The sequence below is a fragment of the Sphaerodactylus townsendi genome, linkage group LG07 (genome assembly GCF_021028975.2).
Source record: "Sphaerodactylus townsendi isolate TG3544 linkage group LG07, MPM_Stown_v2.3, whole genome shotgun sequence".
Lineage (NCBI taxonomy): Eukaryota > Metazoa > Chordata > Lepidosauria > Squamata > Sphaerodactylidae > Sphaerodactylus > Sphaerodactylus townsendi.
The window spans coordinates 88,466,131-88,477,300 of record NC_059431.1 but is presented as its reverse complement, the minus strand read 5'-3'; positions in this window follow the sequence as shown (position 1 = coordinate 88,477,300).

Sequence of the window (11,170 nt, the reverse complement as noted above, 5' to 3'; positions counted from 1 at the left end):
AGATTTCTTGTATGGACATTTTTTCCTCCAGCCCCCACTTTCACTTTCTAGTTTCCCCACGATAAGCAAGACTATTTGTAGCACAAACTTAATTTTGCTTCGTTGCCAGAGTAGGGAGATTGTCCAGTGAACACAGCTTTGCCTCAGGCCTCTTCCCTTCACTCATGGCCAGCCTACCTAGCTCCACCCTTCCCGATCTTTGCACTGCTATCCATGCTTTCTCCCGCACCCCCCTTCCATGTTGCCAGCTCCTTCCTTATTCTCTAAACATTGATATTGATATATAAATGTATCAATACCAACTTTGGCTTTTGCAAGGAAGCAGGGTCTGTTTCTGGCTCCAGCCCACCACCCTCGCTCAGCTTCTGCCCTCCTTAATGATTGGGAGGGCTTTTAAAAACTTTTTTTTCAGACAAACCTCTTTTTACAAACAAGCCTCTCTCCCAAGCCTCTCCCAAGCCTCTCTTCCAGAGCAGCAGCAAGAGAGACAGTGAGACAGAGAAAGAGAGAGAGAGAGAGAGAGAGAGAGAGAGAGAGAGAGAGAGAGTCTGTGGAGGTGAAGGGAACGGGGAGAGAATATCAGTTCTATAGAATTGGGACTGAGTGTAATGAGAACTATGCCTTTAAGAGAGTTGGTGTTAAGAGAACCAAGAAACAGAGGCCTGTTGGGGGGAGGACTGGACTACCTCCTTGCATGTAAACAAAGAAATGCAAGGAGACCACACTTCAGCCCCACAGTGCAGCTAAAAGTCCCAAGGTAAGTGTTCCACGAGTAATGGGCTATAGTCACATATTTAAGATGGAATATTGATTACTTTGATATAAATCAAAGCCATCAACTATTCCAAATATATAGTCTGTAATACAGATCCCAATGTATGTAAAGTGTGTGTGTGTGTGAAGGGCGGAAGTAACCCTTTCACTACTGTGATAGATTCTTGGGAAATATAAACTTTGTAACACCTTCCCCCCTTCTATTCAGAAAGACAGGATATAAATTATGTGAATAAATAAGAAGAAACTTCTATTCTATTACAATGTTTTAACTACCAGTCCATGGTTACACGGCCAAGAAAACCCATATCAGCATGTTTTCTGCTTATATTGTATTGCATTCTATTGTTGTGCTATTGTGTTCTTATTGTGCTCCCATTCAGTCCAATAGGATGTGTATAGATGGATATTCACTTTCTGGTACCAGGTCATTATTTTGTGTACGTACATGAAACCCAACATGTTCATTGTCAGTTACTAATTTTTAGGCAGTATGTTAAAAATCTAGCCTTTTTTTTAAAAAAAAAGGAAGAACATTTATTTTTGTTGCCTATATTAACTATCACAGGAGTATAAGAAAAGACCATATAAATTTTTCTTTTATGCTAATGGTAAGACTCTTAATATTAACAAGGAAAACTTTCATTTTTATCCACTTATGAGTTCAAGTTGTAAGTCACTAAAATGGATGCTGAATTTTCATTGATGAAATTACTTCTCAGGCTGGATCCTTTGGCTTCCTCACAAATTATTCACAGTTTCCACTTGCTAGTCATTAGCCTTGCCAGATCCTAGTGACTTGCTTGCTTTACAAGTCTAGCACATATTTTGCAGATTTGTGAGCCACCAGAAAGCCAACATATTTCTATACGATTTTCTATGAAATCACAAGCAAGGAAACGCCAGACAAAGCATTTGCCTGCTTTTGGGGTTTCCTTGCTTGCAAGCAAGATGACTGCTCTGTCTGGCGTTTCCTTGCTTGCAAGGAAACACCAGAGCAGGTGGGGGCAGGGAAGAGTTAGGGCCACTCATGACGCCGGGTGCATGCCTGCGAGGCGCCCAGCAGGCTCTTGCCCACCCACCCACTGCCCCACTGCTGCCGCCACCGCCCGTTGTCTCATTCACTCACTCACTCACTCACTCACTCACTCACTCACTCACTCACTCACTCACTCACTCACTCACTCACTCACTCACTCACTCACTCACTCACTCACTCACCTTTTCCCTTCCCTGCAGGCTCTGAGGCTCAGCTTCAGGGAAGCTGCCGCTCGGGCAGCCTGTCTCTATGATTTTCTTAAAAGGGCAGTGCTCCAAAGATTGCTTACAATTACCCAAAATCTTTTTACCTCTTTACATTCAATCCACATATGACTATAATATGCCTCCTGGTCCCTACAGTGCCAACATTTGGGACTAAGTCCCTTTATCATATATGCTAATGGTTTTGGTGTTCTATACCATTTTAATATCACTTTTCTTTCTAACTCCATATATTTCTCAGTCTTTATAATTTTCCATCTGTCTATTAATTTTTCAATTTTTCCAGTATCTAGAGAGCCCTCTGAAGGCACAGCCTGTTATCTCGACAGTTTCAAATGTGTTCCTATTTATTTATGTGCCATCAAATTGGTCACCCCAGCAAGGGGCTTTCAAGGCAAGTGATTAAGTAGCAGTGGTTTGCCATTGTCTTCCTTTTTAGAGTCTTCCTTGATGGTCTCCCATCCAAGTACCCATCCTCATGCTGCCTTCTCTCCCCTGTTTCAAATAGGACATTTGGAAAGGCTGATTTTTTCCACAAAGTACTGTTTTATGGAGTTCTATAATTCATGTTTCTTAAAGTTTTTTAAGCAAGGACCATCTCTTGGTTTTTACTGAAATGCTCAGGAGGGGGCTTTTATAAAGGGACCAGGGTTGCAGTTTTTTTGCATTAGTCATTGTATGTATTGTTTTGTTTTTGTGGCATTGTTTTCCAATTTTTGTAATCTTTTTTTTTGCATTGTTTATGGCATTTCATGTCTTCAGCTCTTTTTTCTTTGCATTATTTTCTAGTTTTCTGATCCAGTCTTATTGTACTATTTATTGGATATTCATACATTTTTTCATTTTGTAATCTGCCTTCAGTTTCGGTGAGAAAGTAAATACAGTAAATCAGTAAAATTAAGTAAAGAATATAAGTAAATAACTGCTCTTCTATGAATTAAATAGCAAAGAGGAATGTGTATATCTAATATGAAAATGACTGGTTCCCATTACTTTAATGGAAATAGCAAAAGCAGAAGACTTTCCACAAATATAGGGGAGAAAAACATTTACCGAACAAACAAACAAGCAAACCATACCAAGGTGATGAGAACTAAATATGTGACAATAGCAGTTGATGTTGAGAGCTGTCAGTTAAAGGGGGAAAATTGGGGTTGGGGGATCAGCTTTTGCTCAAGTCCTTCACAGTTGACTGAATCTTGGATGAGAGAATTTTGGGTAAGAGCGAAAGGGAGTTCCAAAGTATTCTCAAACAGATCCCCACAAGTCCCCACCTTGCCTTTGATTTTACAAATAAAGTAATAATACTGTCAACGCCTACTGTGGGGGGGGGGGGGAGAGAAACAATAAACTTAAACTATGGCATTTCCCCACCCACTCACCCAAGGGATTTAAAGTCTTAGGCTAGAGACTTTGGCAAGAGTTTTAAAATTATTATGATCTTTCCACCCTGCTCCTTCTATAGTCAATGACCATAGAATGGCTTATATTAGCAAATGGGGTGGAGTATGTAGAACATTGGTTATCAACAAGTGGAGCCAAAACTCAAGCGTATGGCAGAATTATGTAATTTATATAAAAATATATTCCTTTCTTTCCAAATCAACTTCTTCCAAAGAGCTTTATTTATTCTCAGCTTTTCCAAACTGTTTTTCAGGCATTTTAAATCAGTATACAGGAAAAAAATACAATAGATACATTAAAGTCATTTTTAAGACACCCACATAACATTTAAAAACACAGCAATTCATTTCTAATAGTTAAAGTAAAGCAATGGTGATCGTATGTTAGGAGATAGATGAGCAATTTTAAAGCCTAATTTGCAAGTTCCTTCAAAATGTCAGATGGAGGAATGATATTCTAGAGTTCTAGGTCACCTGTAGAAAAAGCTTTGCCTGCGGAGCTTAGATGTCAATCTGGCCCCCCTGTGTGATGGAATTTGAAGTGGTCTGTCTTGTGTTGATCTTAAATCTCAAGGAGTCCCTTCAGGGGCTATATCACGTCAAATTGCTTCAGAGAACTGTTCAAACGTTGCTCCAAGTTTAGAAAAAATAAACCACAAATAACGTTCTTATTTTCTTTGACGTATAAGTTTTCCACAGGCACGGAGTTTTTGACGTGGGGAACCAATCAGTCATGTGATCCATGCACAAGTATTCCAAAGTACCACAGTCCCAGGAAAAGGTGTATTCCGTGAGCTTTTTATAGACATTATGCATTAGAGCAGTGATCAAGCACTGAACATGAATGAACTGCAAATATTTCCTGTGTAGAAAACTTCTTCTCAGCTTGCTGAATGCAGACCTATGTTTTTAAGCTTCCTCAAGCATACCGTTTGCACCTCCACAGGGCACTACTGGCAGGATTAGGTAAATCAAAGGAGGACTACACTGCAGTAATATTTTTGATTTATGCTTCCTCTCTCAGCAAGTTTACACTGACATGTTCGAATTTGACAAATAGTAACACAACTTAAGAGGAAAGAATGGGTCCAAGTTACATAAAGTTCTTGTGGGGGAAGGAGGGGAAAGGATTGACAGAAATAATCTATAAATGCGTGACTGCTTTTTAGACTCTAAAATAAATCTGCTAAAAGTCTAAAATGACTAAAGCTTTCAGAATCCATTTGATCCAATGAAAACTAGCTTTTCTGACAGTCTGGGATTTTATTATTGTATAGAATCAATACAATATTACATTGTGATTATGAAACTAAAGAATCATATTGAAACTAAAGAATCATATAAAGAATCATATCTGATAAATTCTGGTGGTAAATGTGTCTCACTTATATACTCTGGTACTCTGATTTTCAGTGCACCATTCATTACTTCTGATTTTATTTTGAGGAGAGAAAAAACAAAGGGCCGGGGACTGAGTGTGAGTCTGACATAGATACACTGTCTCTGGATCCCAGTTTCCTTATCATACTTATAAAGAGAGGGAAATATTGTCATAAGTCAGTTGTATATAAAACACATTCAATTAAATTTAATATATGAAAGATAGAGTTTATCATGTTTTCACTGAAACCTCCTTGTCACCTTTCTTGTGGTGTGGAACATCAGTGGCATAGTGCCTATGGGATAGGGGGCATGATGCCCCCAGCAGAACTGTGCCACAGGCGTGGCGGGGCCATGGAGGGGGCACAGCCGGGCCATGGAGGGGGCACAGTGGGGGCGTTCCAGGGCAGGGGAGGGTGGCGCAGTTTTCCCTTACTCCACCTCTGGGGAACATGATTCTCTTTTCTTCTCAGCAAGTGCAATCTCTTTCTTGTTTGATCAGTTCCCGTTTCTGCTGTAGCTAAGATTGGTTACTTTTCTGTCAATTTTTAAAGTGTCCTTTTAAAGTGTTCTAAAGCTACTAAACCCTTACTCAGGCTCTCACTCTGTTTTGTTTTGGTCACTAGAACATTTTCCTTTGTTGGCCTTTCTTTGTTTGTTTGTGTCTGTGTGTGTGTGTGGGTGTGTGCACCAAGTTAGACCTATGGTGACCCCATAGGAATTTTAAGGCACTTGTTTGCCATCGCCTGCCTCAGAATGGACTGAGAAAGTTCTGAGAGAACTATGACTGGTCCAAGGTCACCCAGCAGGTTTCCAGCCCAATTCACAGGGCTCTGGTGGCTTGGGACCAGTGGCAGAGCTACAGAGCTACAGTGGCAGAGTGGGGAGGGGACAAACACCCCGAGTGCAGGCATGGGGGGCGGAGAATCGCTCCCCCACCCCTCCCCTCAGGCCACCTCAGGCCGCCATTTTTCCTTCCTACGGCACTGGCTGGGACGGAGCCACTGCCATGCCACTGCATCACCTCAAGAGGGTTTTCAGGTGCCTTGTGGAGGCACCAAAAAAGAAAACAAACCCTAATGGCCTGGAAAGCCTTCCATAGGGCTCAATAGAGTTACACCACTCTTTTGAATAGTGAACTCTGAGGCCTCTAAATCGGTGTTCCCAGTTCGAAAGCCTGGGTGGAAGCCAACTAACATTGGCTCCACCCTCAAGAATGCTCCTAGCCTGCCCCTAGCTGCACTGATAGCCAAGTTTAGGCTGGTGCAGCTCTTCATGGGGCAGGCATTTCTAGGTTGGGCCTGTGGAGCTTGTTCACCTACCAGTTTGCCCTCCCTGCTGGCGTAAGTGCCACTTCACATGCAGAATAATGCACTTTCAATCCACTTTCATAATTGCTTGCAAGTGGATGTTGCTATTCCACACAGTTGCTAGGTGGATTGAAAGAGGATTGAAAGTGGATTATTCTGCATGTGCAGAAAGGGCCTTAACACTGGTGGGGGAAGCAAACACACTGACATGGCCCCGTGCCAGCTCTATAAGCCCATTCCCTCTCCCCCTTTAGGTTGCACTCTTGATGGAGAAAATTGGAGAACTAAACCCAGTACTCCAGTTTATAGCCTGATGCTCTTATCAGCTATACTGTGCTGGGTCCTGGTCATTTCATTTTAAATCACTCATTTCAGCTTCTCTGCTCACATAATGTTTCTTTATCCAAGTTTTAATCATGTTATATCTTCTTTATGGTTTTTTAAAAATTAGCTTATTTTGGTTAGTGACTTTAAACTTTTCTCCTAACCTTAAAACATCACTTCTCCAATTTGCCTTCATTTTTTCAGTTCTCTTCAATTCTGTCTGCCCCACCAAACACTAATCATTATACTAAATCTCCACCTCTTGAGTTATTCCTCATCTTTGTGCCTTCTGTCTCTTGAAAGGATGTGTGGAACTAGTTCCCTTTCAATATTTGGCTAGCTTCCTCTTTGTCTGCTTTAAGAAATTATTGCAAACTATTTTTTCTTCTTTATTTGAATGTTTGTCTTTTTTAATTTATTTGTTAAATATTTGCATTCCCATTGTTATTCTTATTTTATTTTATTTTAACAAGCGATGCTACTGAATTTCACAAGTTTACTAATTTGTAGTGATCACCCATGTTTTGACGGTTTTTTTCATGTGCAAATTAAACCCACAAGGCTTGATTTTTTTTATCCTTTACCTGTTTCTTCACACCAAATTTTCCCCATAAAATATACATTTTTTCAAATACCAGCTGAACTTCAGAGTCAATCAGCAAACCATCAGGCTAATGAAGTATGTTCAATTAATCAGCATAATCATACAAAGTAACTAACTAATCACTGCCATTTGCTTTCCAGCCAACTGCATCATGTACGAACTGTGACAAGGTCTGCATTACTGTCATATTTCTAATATGGTCTGCCTATGAAAAGCAAAAAATCTGCAAAGGTGACATCCAGTAAAAATTATCAAACAACAAAAAATTCTTTTAATTTTCCTCATTTTAAAAAGTGAAAATGTATCAGCTTTATTATCCTCCAAACAATCCGGTAAGGTAAATTTGTAGAACACCTTCCCTGTTAAACTTTTCTTTTCTTTTCATTGTTTGATATTTTTCCCTGGGGTATCCCCCTTACAGATGTTTAGCAGAAACATTTTTTGCTCCTTCAGGCATGACATGTGATGATTCTACAACTTTGTTCCTTTATTTTGGGCCAGGTTTATAGACTACTCTAGTCTATCTGGTGTGGGCAGAAACAGGGAGAAAGCTGTTATCACTGCGGCTCCAGACACAGAAAAAAACTTAAACTCAGCGCCTGTTTGAAATTATGCTGCCTCCTTATTTTATTACCTACCATTAAGGACACAGCACCAGGTGTTTAACTGGTTTCATCCCACCCTACTAGCATCTCAGCAGTCTGCATGTTTTCTCCACTGCTCATATTTGTTACGATCTATTTTTCTGCTGCCATTTTTTTTATCATGCTGGTTTTATTGATTGGCATGGGGAGGAGATTGTTGCTGCTGCTGTTGTATTTCATAGTTTTAGGCCCTTTCTGCACAGGCAATATACAGCGGCCCAGGGATGGCAAAAACGTTGTCCCTGGGCTGCTGTTCGCACAGGAGGCACTGCTGCATTGCATCCTGGCCACCTGAAAGTGGCGTGAAGCCGCCGCTTTTAACCTCGCTAAACAAGTGAGGTTTTTGCAAAGCAGAGTCTTCCCATCGGCGTGGTGCGAACTGCATCACTGGGAAGACACTGCTTCCCCCATTGCCTTCACTCACTGTCATGTCCAGCATCGCCCTGGAGGGCTGCAGGGACCCGCCCACGCTGCCCTCCGACGTCTGGAGGTCGAAGGGCAGCGTGGCTGGGTCCCTGCAGCCCTCCAGGGTGACGCTGGACATGACGGTGAGTGGAGGGGGCTGACCGAGAGGCGGCTCTGTGCAGAGCCGCCTCTCCGGCTGGGGGGGAAATGGGGGGCACTTGCATGCTAGCGTGTGAATGGTCCCCGAGCCTCCAGCGGCATAAATTAACTAACAGTAGCTTGACAAGCCAATTTGAAGGTGAAAACTGTGTCAGACAGTTAAGGGTTAAGATACCTGTGCGGCCCCCCCCTCCCATGCCCATTAAAGATTTTAGCTTGGGCGGCTACTTTACATACAAAAATAAAATGTCAGGGGAAAACACCATGCGGTTAATGTCATGTGTAGTTTGAGCCTGAGGTGGGCAGAAAATTCCAGCGATCTAAGTCATACATCTGACTATAGGCAAAAAGCATTCAAAGTGACTCACACACTGAATATGCCCAGACAGGAAACTGGCATAGATCATTTGTCTAATATGATAGGCACTGCTGGTTCTCATCCATAAAGAACTGTGCCCTCTCTTCGAGCATGCCCTTGGATAATGCAGCCTCTAGGCCCAGCTCATAGAAATTCACTGAAGCAAAAATGTCCACAGAAGGGCCATTTGCAGAAATAAAGAAATGCAAGTGATAATTTAGAAACTGTTCTTTGAGTAATGAAATGGAAGCATAAGCAGCCCACGTAATCCAACTGTTTAAAAACCTTTCAATCATAAATATTGCCCCCCGTTCGCTTACACTAGTGTGGTTTTTCCACACTCCTGCAAATGTGGACATTTAAAATTTGCCTCTGGCCATCTTAATGTTTGCTCTTCAAAAAAGAATCAGGGAAGAGCTGTGGCTCAGTAGTAGAACATTTGTTTTGCCTGCAAAAAAACGCAATTCCTGGCATCTCCAGGGTAAGAGATCAGATCAAGAGTAACACATATGCAGTGGTGTACGGCTCTAGGGACATGGGGTACCCATGTCCCCGGGAGCATGCCTTTTGGTCACATGGGGGGAGCCGGATGGCCCCCCCCCACATGACCAAACTGAGCCACTGACGGAGCTCCCAGTCCTGCCTTTCCCAGCTGCGGAGGGAAGGACTAGGAGCTTCAGCAGTCAGCTCATCTTCTTGCCTTCGGCCAGAGCATAAAGCTGAGCAGGCCACCAGGTCTCCCAGTTCTGCCTTCCCTCCCCTGCTGGGGAGGGCAGGACTGGGAGCCCCTGCCACAGCTTCTCCTCCCTGCCCAGAAACCAGGGCACAAGGGAAACTTGCACCCCGGCTTCTAGGCAGAGAAGAGGGGCTGGAGTCCCACTCGTGAGTAAGCGTAGCTCACTTGCGAGTAAGTGGGGTTTACTTGCAAGCAAGCCATGCTTACTCATGAGTAAGCAGGGACCCGCATGGGGGGGGGGTGCCTGGAGGGGTTTTTGCCTCTGGGCATCATTTGGCTGTGCATATGACCTAGACTTGTCTTGCAGCCCGACAGAGCCACTGCCAATTAGAGTAGACAGTAATGGTTCTGATAGACCAAAGGTCTGACTCAGTATAAGGCAGTTTCATAATGTGAACTGAACTGCAAGAAGAAAAAGCAAGGCAAGTGAAAGATGCTGATTAGGGCATTCGAGATGTGCTGTTGATCAGCGGAACAACTTCATTATTATCCACACACTGAAACTCTATCCATCCATCCATAGGCCTTTACTGGCATAAGAAATATATGACATAAAACATAGTGAAAATTTAAGATGTAAATTAACAAGCAAAGCAAAAATGGCCCATTTTTACAGAAACAAATTTTAAAATACCACAATTTATCTCCTAAGCATGATGCAACTTGATGGGCTTCTTGCAAAAATCTGGCTATTCTCTCGCTTGGTAATTCAAGATTTGAGTTATTAAAAAGAAAATATCAGCTTAATAGAATTGGGAAGTCCTGTCCTGTGTACTAGAATAGGGCTTATATACTTCACTTGAACTCAATAGACTGAACTTGAATGGACTGTCAGTGTCCTTTGGAAACTTTCCAGTTTAAGCAAATACAGAAACAGTCATGGTTTGCCTTAACCATTTCTAAAAATGTTTGCAAGATCAACGTAGAGGTTTACATGTTGTAAAGATCCTTTGATTTCACTGGGGGAAAGCATAAGCATGTTTAAGAGTTACAGTGCCCCTATTGGCATTGGTGGGATTTTAAATTATTTGATACTGGTTAAGTTATAGAATTGTATTATTATTTTTTACCTTTTTTGTCACAGGACTGCAGACTACCCCTGTACTATTCACAAGGCTTCTAGAATGTACTAGGGGCAATAAAAGAAATCACTTCACGTATTCAGTGTTTCTTGAACAAGTTCAGACAGCAATATTTTAGAGGCTGGCTTGAAAAGGAAAAACAGTCCAAGATGTAATATAATTACAGGATAATAAAACTATAAACACTGTTAATACTGTAATTTTTAAATTTGGCTTTCCCCATATTTGGCACAGCTGTTTGCAAATCCAGTATTGTCATTATTTGCGACTGAATTTTTCTTTCTTTTTGAACAGTATAACTGTTGACGTACAACCTTCTGCAGAAGTCTACAAGTCTAGCTTTCTTACCAGGAAGTCTATTTATTTCAAACGGGACTCTGGAGCATTCTTTTGTGTAACCCCTTTAAAACAAATGGATCTTAAATCCCTATTTTTTAAGTGTTTTACTGCAATGGAACTTGCATATGAGAAAGGTTTTTTAGAACTGGCTGACAGTGAAAGTGATTAGTAAAATCAAGTAGTGAAGAGCATATCCACAGCCAGAACATCTATCAAATTACACCAGAGTTCATCATCAGTAAAATACAGAAGGAGACAGTTCCTGTTGCTTGATTTAAATGACAGTTTTATTTGGGGTAGCAATAGTAGAAAAAAGAGCACTAGGTATAAATCTTGTCAGTTCACATTTCCAACACAAGGGTACTTAGCAAGGACATTATAAGGGTACA